The sequence below is a fragment of the Oreochromis aureus genome, linkage group 9 (assembly GCF_013358895.1).
Source record: "Oreochromis aureus strain Israel breed Guangdong linkage group 9, ZZ_aureus, whole genome shotgun sequence".
NCBI lineage: Eukaryota > Metazoa > Chordata > Actinopteri > Cichliformes > Cichlidae > Oreochromis > Oreochromis aureus.
Window position 1 is genome coordinate 20575522 of NC_052950.1, and position 26673 is coordinate 20602194.

General features: G+C 39.7%; 1 protein-coding gene across 1 annotated transcript in view; it reads right to left on the reverse strand.

Annotated features, from left to right (window-relative positions):
- ptprn2 (protein tyrosine phosphatase receptor type N2) overlaps window positions 1-26673 on the reverse strand; it is a 148388-nt gene that overhangs the window by 30104 nt on the left and 91611 nt on the right. The gene's annotated exons all lie outside the window — the stretch shown is intronic.

A 26673-nucleotide genomic window follows, 5' to 3' on the forward strand; every position in this document is an offset into this window, starting at 1 on the left:
TTGATAATTGGTCCACTTGTGGCCATTTACTATAACGATAAATCCCCTGTAGGCCTCGCCGATACATATTTTGAGAGCATAACAGCGATAATTAGGAGCAATAATGCGGACGGATAATTAAAGATACCTAAAATGTAGCTGCTAATAAGACTGCCTGTGCTGATTGCATAGGCATCCTGTCAATTTGTTTTTGCTTTGAGCTCTGCAAAACAGAGGGGTGCAATTTGGCCCAGCACAATTTGCCTCACATAAATCATCCTTACTGTCCTCTGCGATTGACGTAAAAACATGGCGTTTCTGTAAAAGCCAGCTCTCTGCAGATTTTGATCTAATTTTACCAGCTGCACACATGCCAATAGCTATGCATCTGCAAAAGGGCAATATCAATAACAGTGCACGAATACATCAGCAGGCTCCTAATTGTCTGCATGCAATATTGAAAGATTGATGGGTGGAATGAATCAAATCCACAAAAAAAAAAAAAAAAAAAAAAAGGAGCCAGCCGAGCTCTGACATTTAGCCTGAGGGGTCTAATGGGCCGGCTGAAGGATGACTACATCTTGTTATACCATTTTCAAAACAAGACACTTCACCTCACACCAGTAACAATGCGGTTTGACCTTGTGGCTCGTAATTGCCAATGTTTTAGCTGTTGTGCCGATGCCCGGGTCTTTTCGATTACTGTGTTGGGCCTGACGACAGTTGCTGTTGATTGCAATTGCGGTGACTCGAGCATGTAGTTTCAATCAAGCATTAAGAGGTTGGACAACAACCGAAAGGTTTGAAGAGGCTCATATACGGTTAGAGAGGGGAGAAATGGCCTCCATCCAGTGAATTGTCTCTCGTTTTTAGTGATTCGAATGAATACACGGACAGCAGCAATGTTTTAGAAATGAAAACTATTTTCATTTGCTGGAGTACTTATCTTACCAGATGCATTCTAACATAATCACACACACACAAAAAATAAAAATATCGAAGCTTAAAAAGCCTCCTTCCACTTTGCATCCAGCATATCTGGCACCATAGGATGCTACACTGATTCAAGCCTCTGAAATCAAAGTGCCTACTGATTCAGATCTGCCTCAACCTATTTCCAGCAGTAGCACAATAATACAACTCTATCTTTTATTTTGAAAAAAATAAATAAATTAACATTTATTATAAAGTTCATCACGAACGGGGCCCTTCGTAATACGTGGCTTATTCTCGAAAATGATTTACCTGCACAGCTTGAAATGAATAAAAACGTTTGGGAGCGAACAGACTTGAAATGCAGTGTGATCTTAAAAGAGTGTTTGAAGATGGCAATCGAACTGGAAGGAAACTAAAAGAGAGACAGAAAAGGAAAAAAAGGAGGAAAAGGGGGGAGGAGATGTGCCGCGAAGAATTACCTTTTGAGTTTTGTTCCTCAGCTTTTTTTCAGCTTTTTATAAATTACATTTTGTATTAATTTATTTTTCCCCCCATGATTGGAGTCTGGTTCAACTAAAAATTGCTTCAAGATTTCCCTCATAACTAAATGAATAATTTTAACCGAAATTATTCCTTTAAAAAAAATCAAAGGCAATCACATTTAGAATTTTACCCCCTTTTGTTTTATGTGCATTTAATAAAAAGATCACCTGGTTGAAGCATCACAGAATAAATTATCAGCTTAGTTTTTTTTTTTATATCTTTTTGGAAATGTATTTGTTAAATCTCTTGAACACACACACACACAAATGATTTTAACACCATTCCTATCTCTGGTTATAACTCTGCCTCTAACAGGCTCTCTCCCTCTGCTCTCCTCTCCTCTCTGCTCACATCGCCCCTGTCTGGTGTGGTGAATTAGCCAATCTGAGAGGAGACAAGGGGCAGATGGATTTCGGTCCTCTGGATTATTCACATAATAAGAGGGAAGGTCAGGCAGAGAGGTGCTGTCGGGGCGAATGGCCATCCATTCACTCACGCCACAATACCTTTAAGAAGTACGAGAGGAAAATCCTTCCAAACACCAAAACGCCAGACCTTAAATCAAAGTCTTTTCTTTTTAAAGTTGCAGCTACTATTGCAGATTTGAATGGTATGAAATCAGCTCCATGTAAGCAGTATTCATGAGAGAACCTGTGATTAATAAAAGGAAAAAAATCTCCCAAACTAAAAGTGTCTAATGTTGTTTAAATTTGGCAACTATAAAAATAATTTTTAGACTTACTTTTATTCATTTATTTATATATACAATATATGTGATTTTTTTAAAGTCAGCCAGCCCTAAACTAGACTTAAATGATGAAAATAAATCTAGGAATGAAAAAGATATTTGTGTCACAAAACACATGATTAAAAATGAATATTTGAGCAGTCAAAGAGGGGAATTACCAGTTCCAGTTCTCAACATTTAAGAGTTGGAGCTGCCGGCACCAAAGAAGATGAACCTGCTTCGAAACTTTGTCCCCTGCAGCCAGATGTGCTCCCATCAAAGCAGCAGACTCAACACACCGTGTCCTAGGATTTCTTTTTCTTAATCTTTTTTCTTTCTTTCTGTAAGATTAGATTTATTTTTAATACACTGCAAGGCAAATGCTTTCGATGCTCGATCACATTTATGCCATCAGCTTTTGATGATTCGGTCTTCAGCAAACTATCGCGCAGAAGGAGCGAAATTAAATGTGCTCAGACTGAAACCAGAGCTCCTAAATTATTCTGCATCTCGATGAAAAACAGTTTTCGCTCACGGGCTTTCACCGCAAGTTTTTTTTTTTCTTTTGTTTTTTTTTTTTTCCAAGCCAATCTTTTCTCTCTCTTTCACCGTTAAAACTTGTACACTGATTACAGCACAAAACAGACACACGCGTTTTCAAGCCAGGAGATAATTACCCAAATCCATGTCGCCGGGCAGAGCGCACATTTCGCAGTAAACGGAAGCTGATGCTGCGTCTTGTATTCCAGAGAGCACGGATAACCACTGACGCTCGCCGCAGCTCCAAGATGCGTTTGCGCGTCCCGGCCGCCCACTCAGTCCGCTTCTCCAAAAGTTCCCCTGCGATGGTCCCATGCGTGCCCCCTCCCCAGCCCCAACAAAAGACCGCGGCTTCAACACGTAGATGAAGAAAAAAAAAGAGAAGGGGGCAAAAAAGGGAGAGTCGAAGAGAATAAGAAAAGGGAGAAGAATGTGGGATATGCCCGCCTGATTTTCCGAGCCTCGGAAGAATGTGCAGAAGCCCCACTAGTGAGTCCTTTCAGCGCCTCTGTGCCAATGAAAAGAGATGGGGAGGTGGTGGGGTTGGGTTTTTTTTTTTTTTTTTTTTTTTTTGCGATCATTTAGTTAAGGCTGAGCCCCTCCTTATATTCAGCCGCTCAGGAGTCCCCGTCCATTGCACATGTCATATCCACTGGTTGCTATAGCGATGCCTCCACATGTTGTCGACAGTGAATGTTCGAGGAGCGATGCCTGGCTAATAGGCTTGCGGGCCGAGGGGCGATATGAATGGACATAGGGCTAGTCACTCATTTGTTGAGCTACTAGGGGTCTCTGTGTTTGGTGTGTGAATTGCTGTTTTCTCAGGCTCTGCTTTTCCTCTGCTCCCTCTCCCAGGGATTCAGTTATGTGAGCAGAATAAGGGAGATGGGGTAGTCTATTCTTCAAAGTAGGCTTTTGCATTTAAAGCTGAAGTAAGCGCTATTATTGGAGGCTACCACACAGTACAGTAGTTGTAAACTATATGAATGCTGCATCGGAGATAGATTGGGTGCATTCTGGAAAAAAAAAAAAAAGCTCAACCTAAAGTAAAATTGCATATAATTGGCTGAGTCTTTTCTCCGCTTCCTTCCCAGTGCTGCCAAAATGAAGTGAAAAGGAGGTGGAAATTGCAAGTTTAACAAGTTTTAAGGATAAAACTCAATAAAATGCTATCCTAATTAGCAATCAGTCTGAAAAAAAAAGATCCAATGGAGAGCAACAGCTGCACTTAGCAGGGAGAGAGAGAGCGAGAGAGAAAGGGGGATTATGGAGAGCACAAGCAGAGAAAAGGAGAAAGCAAAAGAAAAGGGGCGGTGAAGAGAGGAGAACGGGGGTCCTGTCAAATGCAGATGACGAGTCGTGGGGAGGGGGGCTGTGTGACGGGGCGCTCTCCAGTTTATTTTTTCCATTCAGAGAGCACCCCCTCCTCTCCTCTATTGTCCCTCAGTGTGACAGCTGGAGTTGGCAATGTGAAGGGGAGAACAAAAACGAGCTTGCTGTCCAGCCTGGGTCTGTGGCCACATCGGACGCCGCCACATCTCCCCCCCACCCCAAAAAAAAGCAGGGCCAACCAGACGGGCCCCGCGGGGATGAAACCTGAAGCAGAACACACTCCGACTGACTCGACAAATTTACAGCATCCCCAAAAACTCTTAAACGCGTAATTGTACCAAGCAGGATTAGCTGCAAAACTAAAACTGTGAGTGCATTTAGCTTTCCCCTTTTCTCATGGCCACAATACGCGTGACACTTCTCACGTCGTGTTCTCTGCACACTTACGTCTGCAAATATCAGAAAATTATTCAGAACCCAGACGCTGTTTTCTCTCCTGCCTGCGAGAGGGCACGCAAATGCTCATGGCCTGCAAGGTAAATTTTTCTAACTCGCAGGATTCTGATTCAGTTTTGAGCAGATGAACTCATTCTTTCTACAGTGGCTTGCTGTTGCAGCAATGCACGACAGATGCAGAAGTAATGCATGGTGGGAGACTTTTATAACGACTGCCGGTGTGTGGGTTTTATTACTGGTAAGAAATGAATAGTGGCCTCTGAAGTTAATCCCCAGAAAATCAGTCCCTACATTAAGTCGGCGATCATATCTGTCTTGGTCTCTGGTGGATTGGAAGAGAGACCTGTTCACGCTTTTTCATACAAGACACCCTGGTCACACACCTGTCAGCCCTATCTAAACCCACATTCACCCAAACAAGAGTACTCCCTTGACGCTCAGAGGATGGAACAGCCCGTCCCTTTACCTTTTCTTTGAAGGAAAGCCTGACTTTGGCACATGCCGTTTTCCTTTACTTGAACTCTTCGTAAATGGACACATTTTCACACATGCCGTCTGCTACGTGCCGCACAGTGCCATTTCACAACTCGTGTCACATCCCCCCAGTGAGGCCAATGCTAATGGTTATCTCACCAGGGAGGTCTGACGTGCATCGATTCATTCTCTCTCTCTCTCTCTCACACACACACACAAAACCCTACAAGCAGTCAAATTCAGGATCGTACTGAAGTAAGTCGCTCTCGTGGTCACTGGTGATAATCGTAGATGCTGTCTCGCCTGCGTGTCCCTCCTGTAAGTACTTCCTCGGGGTAACACATGTTCCAACAGCCGCCTTGAGTCCTGCATGGCTTATCTGTCCTCCTCTACTCTCGCTGCTAGGCTGTTTGCCTCTGTGACACATTTCACATTTCTAATAAAGAAAAAAGACGGAAAAGCAACGAGTGTGTTTAAACAGTGGCAGACAGAGGTATGCGGCACTTCACCATGTCACCAGGAGAGAGGTGGGGATGAGAAATGTTAAACAAATGCCAGGATCAAGTGCGCTACCTGCGATGGCAGAGCACAGACATCCACTGATGCCTCTGTGTAAGTTCAGAAACGGGTTGAAGAGACAATAACTTGCTCAGGTATTATCTTTGCACCTACAGGCTGCAGACAGCTGGGCATATTGACATGTCTGTCGCAAATGCGCAGGTGTGCTTCAACAGTCCATCTAACGGTGTAGGAAGACCTTCACCTGGACACACAGAAGTCTGAGCTTTTAATATTTCTATTTTAGCAAACAGAATAGAAAGCCAGCTTGCAGAGGACAGGGAGGCAGCACATTGGTGGCGCACACGTATACCAATCACACTATAATGCTATCAGTGAGAGCTTAATGTCATTTACAGTGCTGCGCAAGAAACCAACAGCTGCAATGTGTACCTGCAGACTTAACTAATGTGAGATAGTGCTACACCAAAAATAGTTAGGGGGGTGTTCTGCTAGGCTTTTTGAAACAGGCTGCAATAAATTATTCATAATAATATGTGAGAGAAGTGGTTTCTACTGCTCAATTTGGGAAGGTGTTGGAGGATTAGCTTCAAACTGTAGCGCAGAGAGAAATGTATGCAGTACAAAATACATTTGGGTTTTGTCTTCCTTTTTTTTCCCACCCCTCTCCCAGATCCACCAGCTGTTATCGTTATTGCCGAAGTGATATTACACGATACGTGCGAGAGGGAAATCTCGAGGCTCACCTGGGCTTTTAACTCTTCTGTTTTTAAGCGTTTGATTTACACATTTACCCTTATACTTTTTGTCATGAAACAAAGCTCTCATAAAGGCAGGGGCAGAGATGCGAGGACGAAAAGTTTGGTTTGAAAGTCTGTCTGCTTGCATTCACAGTACACCGATGTCATTCTGGGATATTGTTAGTCGCTACACTGCACTTTGATTTTGCCCCCCAGACATGAAATTATACGTATACAGAGGTAGACTATAAAAGGTGGCACTTTGCGCTCTTGTCTAAGCCTCTTTTAAAATATCACTTAAGGTGCAGAAAGTTGACAGCGAGGTGAATGTCTTTAAATGCATTGTGTCTGTGTGTGTGTGAGAGAGAGAGTGCGATAGAGAGACCATGTTTTCCAATGGAAGATGTTCAAAGACCCAAAAAGGTCCCATTTCTGGGTTTTACTTAAAACATTTGAATTGCTGTGTCTCATGCTCATCACTTGCTCAGAGAGGAACCATTCAAAGCCCGTGTGTGTGTCAGCCATGTCATTCTGGCATTTTCCCCAGATGAGCTTGTTCAAATAGGCCTCTTTCTTATGTGAATCCCAGCCCAGGCTTTACCAGTGCCAAGTAGTTCAAAGCAGTAAACATCAAGGTAAATGCTATGCCTGTCATCCTGACTATATTCAAAGCATAGAGGCAAACCCACACACATGCACATCAGCGCGCACTTCAAAATGAAATAGTGTTGTGGCGTCACAGCCCGGAGTATGAAATCACAGCACATCTGTGAAATTATAGAAAGTGTTGTAATCTATTATGATATAAGCAGAGTGATACATATTATGTCTTGATTTAAATGGTTTATAAATACCGATCATGTACACATACACTACTGTACGGATTCCAATCGCTACAGGTGAGGGAGAATAAAAAAATCCTGTAACTGTTTTAGTCGAAATAATATTATAACACAGAACCGTTTCTCGTCAGTCCCCCTGCACTCAGCTTTTTAAGGTACTTGGCAGGTAGGTTATTCCAGACATCCTGGACAAGTTGACAACAATATTTGTGGATTTTGGCTGCCTCCCTGTGTCTTTCTAGACCTCCCAGACTGACTCCCGGGTCTGAGATCAGGGCTTTGTGTGGGTCATATGAACGTTGCAAGACTCCTTGTTCTTCTAACAGATGAAGATGGTCACACTGTGTCCTCATTCAGCTACTTCCCCTAGTTCTCTTCCATGAGCACTCTTCTCTGTAATCAAGTATGGAGTTGTACATTTAGCTTTAATCTTTAACCATTTATCTTTAGATTTATTTTTCGGACTTTGGCCTCTAATACAAAATACTGTTACACTAAAGGAGACAAATCAACAACCATAAACAAATCAAACTTTATTTATAAAGCACTTTAAAATACCCAGCACAGGACCAAAGTGCTGGGTATTTTATTAAAAAACACATCTGACATCAATGTTTGATTAAAAAGCAGACCACTTTGTAGGTTGTGTTGGCATTGCCATCAGTGGATACGTATCCTCCTACTGTCTGAAAATTCTTTGGTGGTCTGGCTGCTTTGGCTCCATACAGTACACTAAAAAAAACTTCAAAAGAACAAAACAAAAAAACATCTACCAAAAATGGCAACTTTAACTGATTAGCTCTTTAAAATAATGTCACATTATTAAGGTATTAGTAAGGTGTTAGCGAGTTCTTAATTCATCATTTATACAGCATTACTCCTCCTTAGTATGCCATTTATAAATACAGGCATAATATTATGACAATAATAATGATTATTACAAGCAGTGATAACATTCTTCTTGAGTCTCTCTATGCTGTCTGTCTCTATGCTTGTCTGTTATCTCTGTCTCTATGCTTGTCTGTTATTGTGAATGACTTCATGTTAACTGGGAGTTCTTCCTTCCCATTGTTGCCAATTGTCGCCAAGTTATTGCTTATAAAGGATAATCTAATTGTTGTGGGTTTCCATTCAATAGTGTAGGACCTTTACTTTACAATTTAACCTCCTGGGACCTGGCATCCACATATGTGGACATCACATTTTGGGTTATTTAGACCAAAATATTCAATTTTGCTCTACAAGGGCCTGATATCCACTTACGAGGACATTATACTGCTACTGTTCTATCAAAATATTAAACGAATATCCTCATATGTAGCTCTCATTTTTCTTAGAAACAAAAATCAGGTAAAAAAAAAAAAATCTGGTAATTCTTTGTTTTTACATTCATCGGGTCCCAATCAGCCCAAATATCAAAGAGAAATTAAAAATGCATGCCGTGGAAGAGTTCGGGCTTTAGGAGTTTAAAGCACAATGAGGCTACTTTTTTGAATAAATTAAATTAAAATCAACTGAACAGAATTGGAAATGGTAACTATTAAGGTAACTAGTGTACTCGTTTATTAGTGTATGGAAGAACATGATTTCAGATGCAGTCTGAAGCTCTGTGTTTTGGCTTGTGTGTGCTATTGTTTGTTCAATCAGCATTTAAATCTAATATTCATTAAACCTTTTGTATGTTGAGCAAAAGGCAAGTCAACATTGTGGATAATCACGATCTGATGGCACTAACTGTTTATCATACAAGTCAGATGGCAGATTACCTAAAATTGTCAGTAATCTTTGAGAAAATTGTCATTGATTTTAGAAAATGGTAAACAGAAGCAGCTTCTCCTTTCAAGGCTGCAGTCATTGATTTGTCTGCTGCAAGGACATGTGTTAATATCAGAGTTTGATTGCTGTAGTAAGCTAATTCAACTTACTATATTTTAATTATTGTATCACTAACACTGCTCTTTACAGTGTTCATATGAAAATGAAGACTCTGTAAGCTAGGTCTTAAATATGTACTTGATGACTGTATACAGAGCTTTCTTTATATTTTTGTTCCAAGGAGCCAGACTCTTGTAATTTTAAAAAAAGAGATGTTCGGTAATAGTTCCTCAGGCTTTCAGGGGTCTGTCAAAGCTTTTCTTTCCTTCCTCTGACCATTTTCAGAGGATTTTTTTTTTGTTAAACTACTTAACACTGACCTATGGATCATTCAAGCATAAAATAAGCACCTACCCCAAGAGCTGAGCCAGTGTTGTATTTACACGTCACATACAACTTAGATGTTGAATTTATGAAAACAGAAACACACCATCACATTTTGATCCACCGTGCAATACCACCTGAGAAAGATCTGATTGGTAGTCGCTTCATCTTTTATCATTTCTTTCTGCCAATGCAGTGAAACCATACAATGCAATTATCATGGATTGGCTTCCCCAGAGCTCAGATCTCTCTATTATTATCTTAACAGAGAATGGAACAAAAAGCTGCAAATATCCAAAGAAGAGCATTGCATGTCTTTCAAGAAGTTTGGATATTCTTGAACTACTACAACTTAAAGAAATTACAAGAAAGCTTGGCTAAGAGAGTTCAGGCCGAGTTGAAGACTAAAGGTGTTCATACCAAATATTTAGTTACAGAATTGCTAAAACTTTTTAGTTTTTGTGTTTATATACTGCATTTGTACATGTCTCAGTTTAAATCACTGCACATATTTCCCATTTTCCAAGCAAAATATAAATGAATGAAGGGTGGGCCAAGACTACACAGTAATGTGTTTTGTATCCTTAAAAATCAGTGCTAAAGCTGTCCATCACAGTTAGCATTCTAATTATTTAATGGCACTGAAGTAAATACACAGCTTGGTTCTTGTATGATGTTAGCTTTAACGCTAGTTAGCCTTAGAGCTACATGCTAATCATTGCAGCTTAAAGCACATACCACTATCAAATACTTTTGTTTAACCTTTGACCTTGTTTTTTGGTATAAAAAAAGGTTCCTCTCTAACCTCTAAAGTTACAATATCAATCCAGCCGTTTGTACACCAGTTTATTTCAATAGCTAATCACTGCTAAGCTATGACTAGCTAAATCTGTCTGAATGGTCTCTTAAACTGAAGTGCAGCTTTAAATTTAAGCTCTGATCTTCTTTTTAAAAAGCTGGCTTGTTAATTCCACACAAGACAAAGCTGTCAAGTGTCTGAGAAAGTTGAGCTGATTTATTTTAACTTTCTATTTTTTTAATTTGGTCAAGGTGCAGCTTTAATTCCCAACTGGTTGTAGCTGACAATAATGATCCTTTCTCCCTGCAGCTGTGATGACAATAGCAATATGTCTGACAAGGATGATTGTGTTTGCTAAAATGCCAGCCAGAATTAATTAAACAAGGTCACCAAATGGTGCTCGTTGCTAAAACTTACGAAAGTCTGCTCGGTATCAGTAAAGATGTTTGCACTGTGGCCCGAGACAAAGTAAATTATGCTCAGATTTGCATTAATCACAATGACAAGAATTATTTTCAAGATGTAATGAGCTTCTGATAGGGGATATTATAATACTGTAGGTGAAAAGTCATTAGACACCAAATAAAATGGCCATGCCCAGAGTGTGATCTGAGTTTGCTAAAACAGAAGCCAATCAGGAAAAGTAATTGAAGGTAATACTTCATTCTCTTGTGGCAAAAGATAAAACAAGAGCCACCACTAAAAATCATCCGCAGTCAAAAAACAGTGAGGAAAAAACACTGTGGTTTTAATTGTTTTGTTTGAATAGAATCCACACTACTTTTAGACTATTGTGTTCTCAGCAGGCTTTTTTTTTTTTTTTATCTTGGAGGGAGATAAAACTGCAATTAATTTTGAAAGGGGCGAAAACAGTGAGACAATACATCAAGTCACACATGAGTGGTGGCAGGCAGGGATATGTGGGCTGCAGCGGAATAACAGAGGTAGTCAAAGGTAGCATTCATAATTGAAACCCCTGTCACAAGAGACTTAGTGGGCTGGGAGCCTCTGATACTGAGACTGACAGTAAAGGGACAAAGGGAAGTGTTCAGAGGAGAGCACTGAGCGACTTCATAGGTTCAACAGGATGGGTTTCCTCCACACCTGAGTCCTCCTACTATCTTAAAGCCCCTGAAACATTTTACTGCTCTATAGCTGCTGGACCATTGCACAGTGGTGCTCAGTTTCATAGTCCAAAGAGTTAAAATTCACCCACAATCTAAAAATAAGTTGAATTGTACTTTTCAGTAGATCGCCCTTGAGCCAAAACCTGCACAACTAAACTTACTTTTCAGCCTAAATGTGTTTTCTCCCGGTAAGGTAGCATTATCGTGACTTTTGCAGTATGATGCAGTTTAAAAAGAAAGCTTACATTTGAAACACGAGGGAAATGCTGGATTTTCACAAAGGAAACTAGGGGTCAAGTCCTGTGTGGGATAGCTACTTTAAGAATGTTGTTTGGGCCAGAGGTCTTGAACATTTAGCTATTTTCAGGCTTGAGGAGACCTTGACAAAAAAACAAAAAGAAAAAAGAATAAACAGATGAACAGGTTTTTAAATGATCTATCCTTGGAGGAAGCGATTCTTTGGATTCTTTAGAGGTCAAGATAAAAAAGAAACAGCCTTGAATGTCACTTGGTGCCTTATCCTCTTAATTTCGCTGAAGGTGGTTAGCACGGATTTATACCGGTTAGTGCTGAGTGGTATAGATTTAAAATCCCAAAAAGAAGGAACATTGTGGAGGAAAATGAAGAATTTAACAGTGTGTGAAAATTACTGATATGCCTGTTCCAAAACCAGCCTGTTTCTTTTACTCTTTTTAAAGTTATTAGGGTGCTCAATACTTTAAAAAAAATTCTTATCAAAGAGAGCTACTTTCACTTTGATTCATTTGCACAAACACCCTTAGGACTCAAAGTGGCCTTCGAAGCTTTAAAGTTACAGTTTCCTAATAGTGTCCAAGATACAAAGTAACAATATGCTCAGCTCCAAATCTTTGAAGGCGTACAGGGTGCCTGGTTTTAAAGCAACAAAGAAGGGAGAGAAAGTACCACTACTCTCTGATGAATGTATCTCACTATATTTATTAAAGGCCAAGCTTCATAATTACTGTTTCCTAATAGATATTTTAGATTTTAGATAGATATGTTTTGCAGCTTTTTTAAGGTCAAATATTGCTCAAAATTTGGTGTGACACAAGATGACAGGGATAGGGTGAGATGGAGGCAGTCAATCAAAGATCAACATAAGCTACAAATATCTTTGCAGTCAACAACAAAGTGTTGGCAAAAATCAAATATGATGGCATAATTTGACATAATAACCATTTTTATTAATTTTTTCCTGGTTTCTCTATAAATATGCCTTTAATTGAGGGTGACATGCACAAAGTGGTACCATAAACTATCATAAAACTACATTTATATATACATTTATACTGAACAGTATTTGACTGTGCAAATGACCACACTATACCCATAGTTAAACAAGTGTTCACACTGTGGCCATCAGTGCACTTCAAACGAATCAAATCTGGCATGGTCTCAAACGCTACTGGGCCGCTGTTGAATATGGCGTCCCGAGCAAATGCCAGCACACTCAATGAAACCCTGGGCCTGTTTGTTTAATGGCATCCACGCCTGATAGAGCACAGACAGAGCAAACAAAGCAAGAAATAAACCAGAACAAGCATCCCAAAGTGAATAACCAGCCTTGACACTATTGGTCAGTTGAAGTGTAGGGCGTATTGGCAGGTGGTGAGAACGAGATCGGCCACCCACCCGGCCTGTGCACGTTGTGGCAATCAGCGCTTTTTTATAGTCACATTTCTGCCATTTTGCCTGTCTGAAAGCACCAAATTAAATATTGTTTATAGTAAGCAGCCTCCCTAATACAATTAGATTTTAAATTGGCCCTTTGAGAATGCCTCTCAAGACGTTAGTAGACAATTATTCCTCTAGTTTAAATCGAATGAAAACAACGCACATTTCTGATCACGTTTGATTATGTTTATTGGACAACCAAAGCCTCGTGTCGCCGCCTGAGCTGGTGCTGGTGGACCCGCAGCATATTGAGGCCGCCTGCCTGAGCATACGCCCCGATGATCAGCTACAACTTGTATAAGTGAAGATATAGATGTAGAACCACAGGAGGCAGCGCGTGATGGGCTAAGGGTCATATCCCCTGTAAATGCACAGAGCCACAGCCTCATAAATTCTCATCAGTGTCTTCATTAAACATTTTCCCCTGTTATCACCATGACAACAGCGGGCCAGCGTGTGCCCGCAGGGAGAGGCGTGTGTGTCTGTGTAACCCCGGGGGTGACTTTGGGGGGTAACTTGGCACAGACACCAACAGCCCATACCTCTCCTCTGGACTCGCTCTTAGTATAGGGACCGAGGGGGGGGGGATTGTGGAGTGGCAGACAGCCAGGAAGGCTAGAGCTGTTCCACAGCGATCACACTTGACAGGCACTGGCTGTGTCTGGACTGGAGGCAAGCGCTCTGATTTCTCTCTTTAATTACTGCTAATCGGAGGAGCCACAGCCCATGCTAATGAAGCCACACCAATCAGCTGGGGGAAGAGTCATGGGCCTGGCGCTGCAAAACAATCCTCTGCACGGAGAGAGCTGACACTGCCTGCCCAGCACCGCAGCGTCCCTGTGTGTCTCGCTGTCTGTCTGTCTCGCAGCTCCGGCAGCTTTATACGAGTAGTCTGCCCTCGAGCCAAACCAAGCAGCACCGCTCGGCAAAAGAAACCTCTGTGAATCTCTAATGAGAGCGCTGCCACAGCTGTAGTACGGTATCAGCCTCCTGTTTTCAGCTCACGTCTCCCACAGCTTCACACCAAAACCTCTGACAACAATGCGAAGTATGGCTGATCAGAAATTCTGAAGGCAAAATTAATTATGATTTATGCCAAGATTTTGATGGTTCTGTAACGTAATAATACAATTGACGGCTCATTATTATAAATGCATATAATCAATCTAGCCAATTTTCACCCACAAACATAATTACACTCTATGGCTTTTTTAGCGGGGCAGTGAGGACGTCTTTTTTCTCTTTCTTCAAAGGGAATAAAGTAATGAATAGTGACAGACATGTGATTGCATGTCTTTGCGGGCCTGACTTGCAGAGATACCTCTGCCTTTTGTTATTTCCAGCATTAAAATGTAATTCCTTCTATATGTCCTTCATATTGTTTAAGCTGTGAAAAATTACTTTGTCATGTCATATTTATTTAGAGACTTACTTTTTTTTTGTATTTGTTGTCCAAATGTCAGGTAAAATGCACAGAAATATACAGATATTAGATTAAACTCTAGGTATCTGTTATGAAAATCAAACTAGTATATAGTAATTATTATTAACTGCACATTACTGTTTGACATACATTTTTCAGTTGTGAGCATGTAACTATTTTCATGTGTGTAAATTGTAACCCATCAGTATCAAACATACAGCCCGTAGACTAGAACAAATCCCAAAGGATAGCTCGGAAAAAACAACAATAAAAGAAAATGTACTGCTCTTGCTGGTGTGGTGCTGCCAGCACAAAACAGGAATGAAAATGTATAGAAAGTTTAAAGTAGATCTAGTACTACTTAAAGTAGTTTCGCTCGAGAGCAGTAAGATAACATTGTTACCTCTATTATTACCTCACTTTACAGGTTCAGTCTTTGTGCCTTAGTACAGTTAGGTCTTTAGGTTTTTGGACACTGATTTCATGTTTGTACACCATCACAGTGGCTTTTTTTTAATCAAACAATCAATCCTCTTGTTTTGTAAATGGATGGCTGATTGCACAGGGGCATACTTAGAATATATTTGTAGTTATTAACATAAAAACTTGAAAGAAGAATATATATTGTATAGTTGTGGTCAGAAGTTTACATATGCTCATCGGGGGCAGGAATGTCATGGTAATTTGGGGTTTTTAATGATTTCTTTGAGCTGTTTTTTTTTTTTTTTGCAGGGTGGAATGATTGCACAGCACACATTTTTAATGGCTTTAGAATTGGGTGCACAAGTTTATTTTGGATTTTCTCTAACAGCTGCCCTAAAACCTGGTTAAGTTAAATCTCAACCAGTTGCCTTTGGACATCTGCAAGCTTCTGTAATAACTCTGGCTAGACATTTGACCACTCTACTTGGCATAATTGGCAGAGTTCATTTAAACTGGTTTGTTTCCTGTCACAGAAATGGGATTTTGAGCACACTGCACAAATTTCCAATAGGGTCTGAGGTTAGGGTTTGGGAAAGATCATTTCAGAAGCTTAAGGGAGCACTTGTAAACAACTGCAGATTTCACGATCAGTTCAAAGAATTGTACACAGATACTCTGATGTTATTCTGATATGCCATTACTTTGCCAAGGTCTGGAAGAAGACCCCAACTGTTACGCTCAAATAAGAGGAAATTGATTAGGATTTTCAGGAACAACAGGAACTACCAAGGCTCAAGCTTGCCATGAACCGGAAGCTGTCGGAACACTGGCGAAGTCCACAGTGAAGCAAGTTTTCAGCATGGCCGTGAACTGAGAGGGTGCCGACCAAAAAAGAAGGCCCTGCTCCAAAATCAGCACCTTCAAGCCTGACTGAAATTTTCACCTGGACAAGCCAAATGCCTTCCAAAGAAAATATTTATAGTCAGATGAGACAAAGATTGAGATATTTGGCCACAACAAGATAAGAGGTATGTTTTGGAATAAAGGTAAGGTTCTCAAACCTAAGGAAACTGTACAGGGTGTCAAGCATGGTGGTAGTAGCATCATGGTCTAGAACTGTTTTGGTGCCAGTAGTACTGGTACGCCGCAAAGAAGATGAAATAATGAAGGAGGACTACCTAGAAATTCTTTAATTTCATCTTGAAATTGAAACTTGGCCGCAATTGGGTATTCGAACAGGACAATGATCCCAAACACATGTCAAAATTGTTTTTGTAAAGCAGGGTAACATTAAGCTTCTCAAAGCCCCAACCTCAACCCTTTTTGTGGACTATCCTTAAAAGCCAGTGCGTGCCAGAAAACCAACCAGTTAAATCAATTTGACCAATTCTCTCAACAACAGCGGTCAAATATTCATCCAGAAATGTTCCAGAAACTTGTTGATGACTACCAAAAGCAGGTATAACTGAAGGCTGACCTAAACGCACATGAAGCATAAGGTAAATGAAACCATGAAACCAAGAAACACAGAATATTCAAACCCTATAAAGTCCAGAAACCTAGAAACACTGGGTCAATGACCCAGAACAATGACTGGGTGTATGTATGCACTTGAGCCTGTGTGGATTAGAGAAAATCCAAAATAAATTAAAATTTGTTCACCCAATTCTTGCTTTTGCCCAAATTACCATGATATTCGTGCCCATGATGAACGTTTGTAAACTTCTTACAGCAACTCTAGGTCACTGTGGTCTGGTCGAGTTTAGTTCGACTATAAATGGCCCAGTTTAATTCTTCCGTTGTTGCCCATAGGACAAAGGCTTTATAGATGAAATACCTGCTGCAGGTATCTACCACAACCTGCTGTGTATTTTCCTCCAACACCTGACAGGACGAGCCTGCACATACATGTAAACAGGCATCTTGGCAGCCATATACAGACGAACATGGCTGCCAACAAGCCAACTGTGATATGTAAAGCAAAAATCCCATCACAGCAGGACTCTTCTCGAGTTCACAGACGACTCTCAGCATCTGATCTTTGCCGCTGCCTTTTACCTTCACGTGTCTGCTGTGCAATGATTGCATCACATATTTGGATGAAAGATAACATATATTACTCCAAACACATTAAAGAAAGGCCTTCAGTTTGTGGCTAAAGGGCCTAATTAGACTCAGATATTGAATGCTATCAGATTAATATTTATTAATGAAAATTAAATAGCTGGCAGAGATCAAGCAGGAAAAAAATGCATGCAGGTTTCCCATATAGACTTATTTTAAATTATGTAAATTGTTATTGGCCCAAGAAAACCATGCCTCAGAATTATTTAGAATTTTCATTAAAAAGAAAAAAAAAGAAAAACAAGAAAAACAATAAAAACAATGTAAGGATTAAGGAGAATATTTATCATCTTAACTTAAAACCTATACACCTCTCTAAACATTGCTTCAAACAAGGCTTTGCATTAATATGATTATTGTACATTAATTTAAATTCAGAATTTCAGACACCTCCAAACATGGAATATTCATAATTTAAACATTTATTATTATATCTGAACACTGCAAGGTCAATGCAACATACTCTTTTTGAGCAGTGACCAGAAGTGGTAGACGTTGTGAAGCCACTCTGCACCAGACTGGTCTAGTTTCATTTCATGGTTTATCACCACAGATGGAAGATATTCATACATCCTCCCAAGTCAAGGTCATCATATAAAAGACCATAACAGCTCATCAAGCAATTTAGTTGACCTTGCCATGCAGAAAGCAACTAGCAGTTACAGCAGGATTCACAATTACACTCAATTAAAGTCAATAAAAGATGATATGACAGTTGATTGCATTTAATTTACTGAGAGCAATGCGGTTTTCGTGTTTTGCGCCCACTGAGCAATAATTATTCGACCGCACAGCTATCATAAATTGTGGTGTTTGCTAAAAACATGCCACATTAATGTTTTAAGATGAAACTATATTCATGAAACTATATGCACATATTTATATCTTTAAGATATTATCTTTTAATGTTACTTACAGTCCCGTAACTGGAACTTTTATCTTCCCTTTTGGACAACTAGAGACTGTAAGACCAAAAAAACCCCAATGCAGTCAAACAAATACTGCAGCCCCTAATTTTGCTGTAATGTTAAAAAGATTACCACGGGCCACTGGTTAGCCTGCAGCAAGGGCTTTTCCTGCTGCTGTCAGTGCTAAGGTGCCAGATGCGCTAGGCAAGTAACCACATGATAAATGGCAGAAGGTGAGAGCTCTGTGGCCGGGACCTGGAGCACCCTCTCCCTGCATCCTGCTGCCAGTCCCTTGGCATGCGGCTTGTCAGGCCAAATGGCAGCCACATCCTCCTTTCAATGTTGACATTTAAAACCTCTGCCATGCTATCCAGCTGTGGACACCGCAGGCCTACCCCCCCATGTATCCTCAGCCTCTCCCAGGCACCCAGCCCTCAACCCAACAGTTGCCGCTCCCAGACAGCAGTCAGCTAATTTCCATAAACGGTCAGAGCGTTTGTTCAAACAACTGTGGAATTTTTTAAAAATTAAAGGGCCAAATGTTCTCATAGTGGAAGATGCAGATTATTTTCCTTATGCTTTAAAATGTGCAGAATATTATTTTGGTTCTCAGATATGCTGTAGGAGTCCTTTTTAATGTAACCCGTGTGTTGCTTGTGAAACATTGTTAGGCTTCTAATCATGCTGTGTAGTACGACTAACTTGGTTTGAGCTTCATAACATAGAGAACGAAACATAAAACATCTTCAAGATGGAAATATAGTGAAGATGATATTGCGTTGCCTTGGGCATGCAGCCTCAGCCTCAGTTAGCACGCTAACATTAGCATCTTTAAAACAACCCCATCTGACATATTAAAAAGTCTTCCAGTCAGATTTTTAAAACCAAAGTTGGCTGCAAGAGGAATAAAAGTACTCACAGAAGCAGCCTTTAGAAATTAATTCACAAGCACCAGGCCTCTCCTTTAGTAAGATCTAGGAGGGTAGTTGAGCTTAATCACCACCATATTGGGAATAAACTGTAGTGAAGCGGCAGGGCGTACAGTGATTATTGCTTCTTAAAATCTAACCAATCTTCTCAACTTGCATCTGCGTGGATACCAATGTAAGAGTTGTAGGGGCATCCATGAGCTGAGGTCTCGATATAATTTTCAACTTTTCAGGTGGAAACAGTCGAAAGATACCAACAACAGTTTTAGAGTCTTTTGGTCGAGATGTTAAATAATTCTGGTTCTTATTTAAAGGAGAAGAAACACAACTCTGTGGTGGTTATATTTTATTATTAATAACGTGCCCTATTCCTGTGCCTCTAGTCTGTAGGAAACTGTCCAGGAGTAGGTACTCCTAAAGGTACTCTTTAGGAGCATGTAGTACTTTGAGCTGACCAAATACGCAGTGATCAGATTCAGATAGATTTGCATCAGGGTATAATAAAAGAAATCAGGTTGTGAAATAAGTAACAATAAACTCAGATGAACAATAACACATGCCATATTAAATTTTGATTAAATATATTTAGGAAAAACTAAGTCATAAATACAGTAGCAGTGTGTGAAAAGCTAAGTACACCCCATTATTTGATAGCTTTTAGCTTCTGGATGACTATATTAGTCTCTTACATCATTTGGCCTCTTGCTTCTGTTCATTTGTTTATTCAAAGCTTCCTTGTGGTCTCATCACAGCATTTCAATCAGGTTGAGGTCTCGACTTCAACACACTGAAGTCATTGCAACAGCTTGAGTCTTTCTTTTTTTTTCACTCGTTTTATTGTAGATTTGCTGCTGTTTGGACCAAGCATTAGCTGTTGGATAGATGTCCTCACATGTGACTCAGAGGAGTTTATGTTGGACTCAATGACTCCAAGGTCCTGTAGCAGCAAACAAGTCAAAATCATAACCCCTCCACCGCTGTGCTTTACAGTTTGTAAAGTTGTTTGTGGTGTTAAAACTAAACATGGGACTGTGCATTATGGCTGAACATCTCCATTTTGGTCTGATCTAGCAGCAAACTAACACAAATTTCAGATTTTATAGGGATGCTCACACTTGCTAAAGATAAATTAATCAAGCGAATTTAATTAGCAGGGTACAATTTACTCCAGTAATTCCTGTGAATGCAGTACTTTAAATTATTTTTCACACACTGCTTCTGCATTTGAATTGATTATTGTGTTTATTCTGGGCTGGCAAAAGTAGCAGACTTCACTGCACAGTGGTGAAAACGATGGCAGTATGATCTGTGAAAACGTAAGAAAATCAGTGAAATAAGGTGAATCACTCACACTCAAAGTACAAGTGCTAGAAAATTATTTAGTAGCACTCCATAAAAGAAACCAGGACTGAAACAGTGCCAGGGCTAACGGTTGTGAAGCAGCAGTGTTACTGACTGAACAATTCCTAACAGTGTAAGGTTTTTCACGAGTGCATTTTTTTCCTTTAATTTTATCTAAACCCTCATAATACCTCCAAGGCCACCCCGACCTTGTTATTTCTCTTCCAAGAAGAGATGAGTACACCAGAAAAAAATCTCTTATTTAATACCTTACCTAAGGTGAAAGAATTGCCCTTCAACAAGCAGAGTAAAAACACCACTGTCAACTACACACAGTAACCGTGCCTCTCTTTAACAAAGGCAGCAGAACATAAAAGAAGTGAAAGGTAGGAGAGTAAATACTTTACATTCTGATACTCATTAAAAACAGACAAGTCTACCCTTACCCGAGGGAGAGCACACGTCATGATATAGAGAGAGGCAAATACCAAACTGCATGGCTTGGTATCAAAGGCATTTCTGCAGTCCAAAGGTCAGGTGATGGTAAAAGGTTGCCGGGACACGGGGCTGCTGGACGGGCTTTCATCAGTGGGAGGCAGCTGGAGTCTCCAAAGAGGGAATGCTACACGGGGCTGCAGGCTCAGTGGGGCTGCTCCGATATGACATTTCACATCCAGATCTGCCACAGTAATGGCATTTTAGCCACTTTTAAAACAGCCAGATTGGCCTTCCTGCACTGTTGAAATTTTTATAGGCAGCAATTTTTGATTGTTTGGGTTTATTACAGTCTCTAAAGAAGATAGGATAGGTTGTCAATGTAGAAAAAGGCAATTGAAGGCCAATGTGGAATTGATTGGCTGATGGAAAGACATACTTACAGGCCACACAATATGCACACTATACAAGACGTGCATAGGCACAGCATGTACTCCAAAGTGCAACTTAGCCACTCTCATTTCCCTGGAGGAGCTACAGTCATGCTTAAATAAGAATAAAAGATCCCAAAATTAACATAAAAATGTATTTTCCCCATCTTGTGATTTTTACAGCTCGAAAAACCAACATGGGAAAATATGTTTTGAAGTAAAGCATATTCCCATGCCGTTACAAGATCAATTTGTAGAGCTCTTGTCACAGTTATTTATTTATTTCAGCCAGGGTATCTCTTCTCTCTGGTAGGAAATGGTCAGTGTAGTTTTCCTTTGAAGTCTCAGCTGAAATTATTTGTCCCATTCCCTCTGAGAAATTGCAGTCGCTGCTGGTTGCACATGGTATTTGTTGTTAAGTGGAATGTGCTACAATATTCAGGCTTTGTTAGATTAAAGGAAAGCAAAATGCACTGATTTTCCTTCATATCAAAAAACATGGGAATAAATATTCATGTGGAAAGAGAGTTCCGCCAAAACAAAATGCAAATTTACAGTGATTATCTCTGAGCTAAGAAGTTATCGGAGCCAGTTGAGTGCATTAAGATGTAGTGTTTGCTGCCTAAGTTTCAGCTGTCTTGTATCTGGACGTAACAGTGATGCATTAAATCAAACGTCATTTATAAGACATGAAGATTAACACAACCCTGTAAGTGTGTAGATGCTAACTGCTGACCTGAACATGCTAACATGCTAACACGCTCATGTCATCGAGGCTACTTCTGTACTTACAATCAATTTTAAATGCAAAAATGTCTTCTGCATTACGATGTTACCTTTTGATAACCTAAAAAGTTTAAGTATTTACTCTGTATATTTTTCTGTATAATGGAGGGACCATCACCGAACTATTAACTAAGTGGTTAAGTATACATTGTCAGCACATGATGCTAATGCTGGCAAGCTAGCCAAGAGCTAGTAATTTTTTAGGCACTAATGTTATATTTCCTGTTCTGTTGTCTTGCTGCCTTTACTAAAGTTCAGATTATTAGGCTAGTATGTGTGTTCAGAGTATATGTAAGCTAATGGTTTAATACAATAATATTTATTTATAGACTTGTGACTAGATAGTGGTAGATCGGGTCATCTCTACGTAGACCCAGATAAATTGTAGGAAAGATTTGGAAATCTGTCAAAAATCTTTTTTAAAAACAATAAACAAAAAAACCCAATATTGTTATTTTTTAGGTAAATAAAAAACTTTTGTTTATACCCAAATTTGGGTATAATACTAGGCTTCTCTGATATGCTTGATTAATTTCTTGCTTAACAATAACTAAAATTAATTTTTCTGTTTAGGTATGCAAGTAAATAACTGTAATTTAATCTTAATTAAAAATTATAATTTTATTATCATTATTATTATTATTATTGTAGCTTTGTTGTGAAATGGTAATTTTGAAAATAAATCATGCACAATAACAATAATCATATTTTTGGAATTAAAAATTTAATTCTTTAAGATATTTAAAGTTTTTAAAGAGCTTACATATACTACTGGGTATGACAGAAACATAAAAAAATAATTTTTGTTAAATAAAAATATTTTGGTTATAACCACTACAGTTAATTTAGGTCAGCTGTGGCATAAACCTTACATTTTGGGGTCGGCAAGCCAGTGCAAAAGTTGCAAAAGTTAGTTTAGTGTCATAAAATGTATTGATAAGAACAAATGACCTTCAAGACTGACAAGGTTGTGAAAGGTAGTTTGCTAGTTTGCCAATGTGAAGCTGAATTTCAGCACAAATTATGGGCTAAAAAAGAAATCTTTTATTTTTCCTCAACTCCAAATGGATTGTTATCTTTTAACACTAAATGTTGGAACACAATAACAATAATTTAAAGTTCCAGTCTATTGCTTAACTTGTATGATCAGATGTGATTTATAATAGACTGTTTAATAGGGTTGCATAACTAGGTCCATATCTGGCTAATGGTGCTATTCAACCACACATTCAAAGAGATGTCGAAAATATAAATACATCTTTATGTTTGTTTAAAAGAAAAAGACTGAAACAACACAAACATGAATAATTAAAAATATTCAGCTGTGGCACAATAATCTATTTGTAAAGGAAAATTATAAATTAGTTAATAATAAAAGTATCAAACCCATTCAAACTGATCAAAGAAGTGCAAAGAAGTTACATCAATGCTGCAGATTGGCCAAACTTGAACTCGAAATTACACATCCAGCTGTTAATGGCGACTATCCAAAGTATTATATAGTATTTTACCTTTTTCTTTTTTTTTTACAGGAAGTCTGTCAGAACATTCTCATGTAGCATTAATTATGGTTCAGGATATTGGAAGGAAAGCCTTCAAATCCATTGTGAGGGGTCATCATTACATGTGACCTTTCTCTGAAATGAGTTTTGCCTCTGTGCCTTAGCACTTATTCATTTCATTAGAAATATATCGTGGCCTCTCAGACATCATAAGATGATGGCATTCTCCCGCTGGGCGTCTAGACTGACACGAGAGGATATAACCTATCTACTTATTAAATAAAAACAAAATGGAAAAACATGTGAAAACACAGGTGCAAATATAGAGTCAGACATCTGAAGAGTGCGCAGAAAAAAAAGTGTAGAATTGAGCCCTAAACAGTGGTGAGAGGTTGTGTAAGGCCACTTCATTAATACACCCCTTTACTGTAAAAAACGCATAAACACACACATCCTCAGCGCAGAGACTCCCTGTCTGCCATATATGATTTACATTTAGTGGTTGAATAATCAGTTGACACGTAGCTCAGGGAATTCTCTGCTTAATGAGCACCTCTTCACATAAGCAGTTTGCCAGAGTTATTTGGAACATGAGACTGCTGTCAAAATGTCAATGAATCTCAATTTAACTACCAACTTAATCACATGGGGATCATCTGATGCAGGCAGGATGAATGTGGAGCTACGTCCTTGGTGCGTTTTCTTATAAACACTGGCACAAGTAGAACAGAAAACTGGGAAAACATGATTAGAACGTTTCACATGTCATTAGGCATTAATTGCGAATGATTGTTTTGAGAAATTTCTAATTAAGCAGGTATACTGGGGATATTAAACTTTAGTTAAGAAAATGTTGATATGGAGCCCTGTGCTGCATTTTTCTCAGCTTCTCTTTGGATGGGTGTTAATTATGTCAGCTGTCAGAACTGTTATTTCCTCGCAATTTTTAAAAAATATTATTTTTTCCTTGATGAAAGCTTCTGCATACTCGTATCATGTGATGCAAACTCTTTAATTGAGATTTAAGTTTTTGATCAGATCCTAATTGACTGAGAAATACTTCTTACAGGGAACCCTTAAAAAATTAAATAATGCCTGACAAGCGGTAAGATTTAGTCATCGTTCGCTCAATTTTTCAAAAGACTGGAAGTTACTATTTTCAAGCCTTAGATTTGTATTTTGACCTTACATCTGGCAAGCAATCGCTTCTAAAAAACATTCTCAGCCTCCCTTTTATTCCCCTGCCTCTCCCTACTGGTACCAGTCATGCTGTGTCTATGGCTGTCAGCAAAAGCAACCCCTTTTCATGGTGTCTGGTCGCTGCCAGCTTTGGGTGTGACTCACCTCCTGCGCAGAGGAAGAAGATACGAGGAGGTGGTGGTGGGGGGATGGATGGTCACACAGCTCTGTGTGCCTTCTAGGAACGATGATGTTAGCGGAGCCAGTACGTGGTACGATCTGTCGGGGTTTATTTTCTACACGTAGAGTAGTAAGAGTCTGAAAATAACGTGGATGCGTTCGCTCTGGATGTTTTCAGCGTAGCATGAATATAGACGGCGGAGTCGGTACGAGCTTGACCACGTCAACCGTGAATTTTTTTCCACTTCGCTTCTTTTCTTCCTCTCAGTTTTTCACACATTTACGGGCTCATAAATTGCTGTGAGGAAACCTCCATTTGCCTGTTGGGTTTTCACAAGCGTGCAGCTCCCACTCGGGAAACAGCTGTTAATAAGAAAGATACTCAGAAAACAATACACTTGCATACACTGTGTAAGAAAACCAAAGTAATCATTTTCTGCCCCCCTGCCTCCCTTGGTAAGCCAACTTCTATGCGATCTATAATGCAGTAGATATTGCTCGGCCTATTGATTGATGTCTCCTTCCTCCACTTTGACATTTGCTTATCCTCGTCCGCATCTACTGCTATTGACGTTCGCTCTATCTGGACATCTTCCTAAGCTGTTTTGTCATTTGTCACCTCTTAAATAAAAACGGAGGTGGGTGGGAGTTGTCAGTGATAAGACTTAATGATACCAACCGCTGTGATGGGTTTATACAAGCTGAAGGAAAGAATATCGCGGGGACGAGTGGTACCGCTTAATTTTCAGCTCTATACCTCTTATGGTTTCACGGAGCAATTTTACCCAGCCTATTTCTATTTCTGTCACTAATAAGCAGACTAAAGACGACCCTCTTTGCAACCTCTAGCACACATTCACTCATAACTGTGGTCAATTTAGTGCAAATTTACTGAAAGCGGGCTTTCGGTTTAACACCTTTTCAACTAATGTATTTGAAGGGCCCACTCCACAGGCTCTCCTGTCAAAAGCTACTATTTTCCCCAACTTACCCCCAACTCTCCACTTCCAGGATGCAAACTGGTGAGATCAACACATCCACATTAGAGCATCACTGATAAAAAAAACCCCCCCAAAACACCCTCTGAGTGAGTTTTCAGGATTTATACTTTGCCAAATCACGATTTGTAGTAAACGCTGTGCTTCCTTAACGTGAATTTCAAACAGTCTGGCGTTGATTTTCTCCCCATGAGGTGGAAGACAGATCCTTCCTTTCCTCCCTCCCTCTTTCCATCCTTCCCTCCCTCACCCTGGCTCCTGTGGAGAGGCTATTATTGCAGCTAATTATCTACAAATAGGCCCAATATGACAAACACAGCCCTGTACCAGTGCTAGCTAAGTGCAGGAATCAGTCTAAGTGAGAATAGAAGAATAAAAAGGAGGCGAGGAGAGGCGGACAATGAATAGGACAAAAGTCACGGAGAAAAGAAAAAAATAGCAAAAAAAAATATGAATCAGACATAATTGAGATGAACATGATGAAGACACAATGTGGAATGAGATGAGAGAAATTGGGGTCCTAAAAAAGATATAAGTGGGAGGCAGATGGGCGAAGAAAGGCAGTGACACCAAAAGAGAGACAGCGCAGGGAGAGACTAACGCAGGAAAATGATCTTGTCTATACAGTGTGTTGTTGCCATTGGCAACTGTCCTGCTATGCACAGACCACATCCAGTTAACTCCCAGCATGCCTTATGATCAGGGCAGCTCAGGGGTCTGAGGCTGTCGGTCTCATTTTCATAAAGAAACTCATTTACCAGGCAAGCATGGAGGGCTATGACGCATCAATAGGTGCTTGATTAGATCCTTACCTTTGATACATATGAATATTTATCACTGTTGAATAAATACACGTTTGCTCTTCTTTCATCTGGATCATCCAGAGAGTCCTCCTGTTCTCCTCTTAATTTCTTCCAATGAATATGTCACAGGAGCTTCAGTGCTCCCTACAAAGTGACAGCACTCAAGATAATCTGGTTATTGTTGCTCAGAGACGTGATCAACACTCACTTTAAGTTTCATAAAATGCACTGGGGCTTTTGTCTTGTTTTTTTTGTTTTTTTGCATGGTGACAACAGCTCTTAGAGACCTAAAGGAAATGAGTA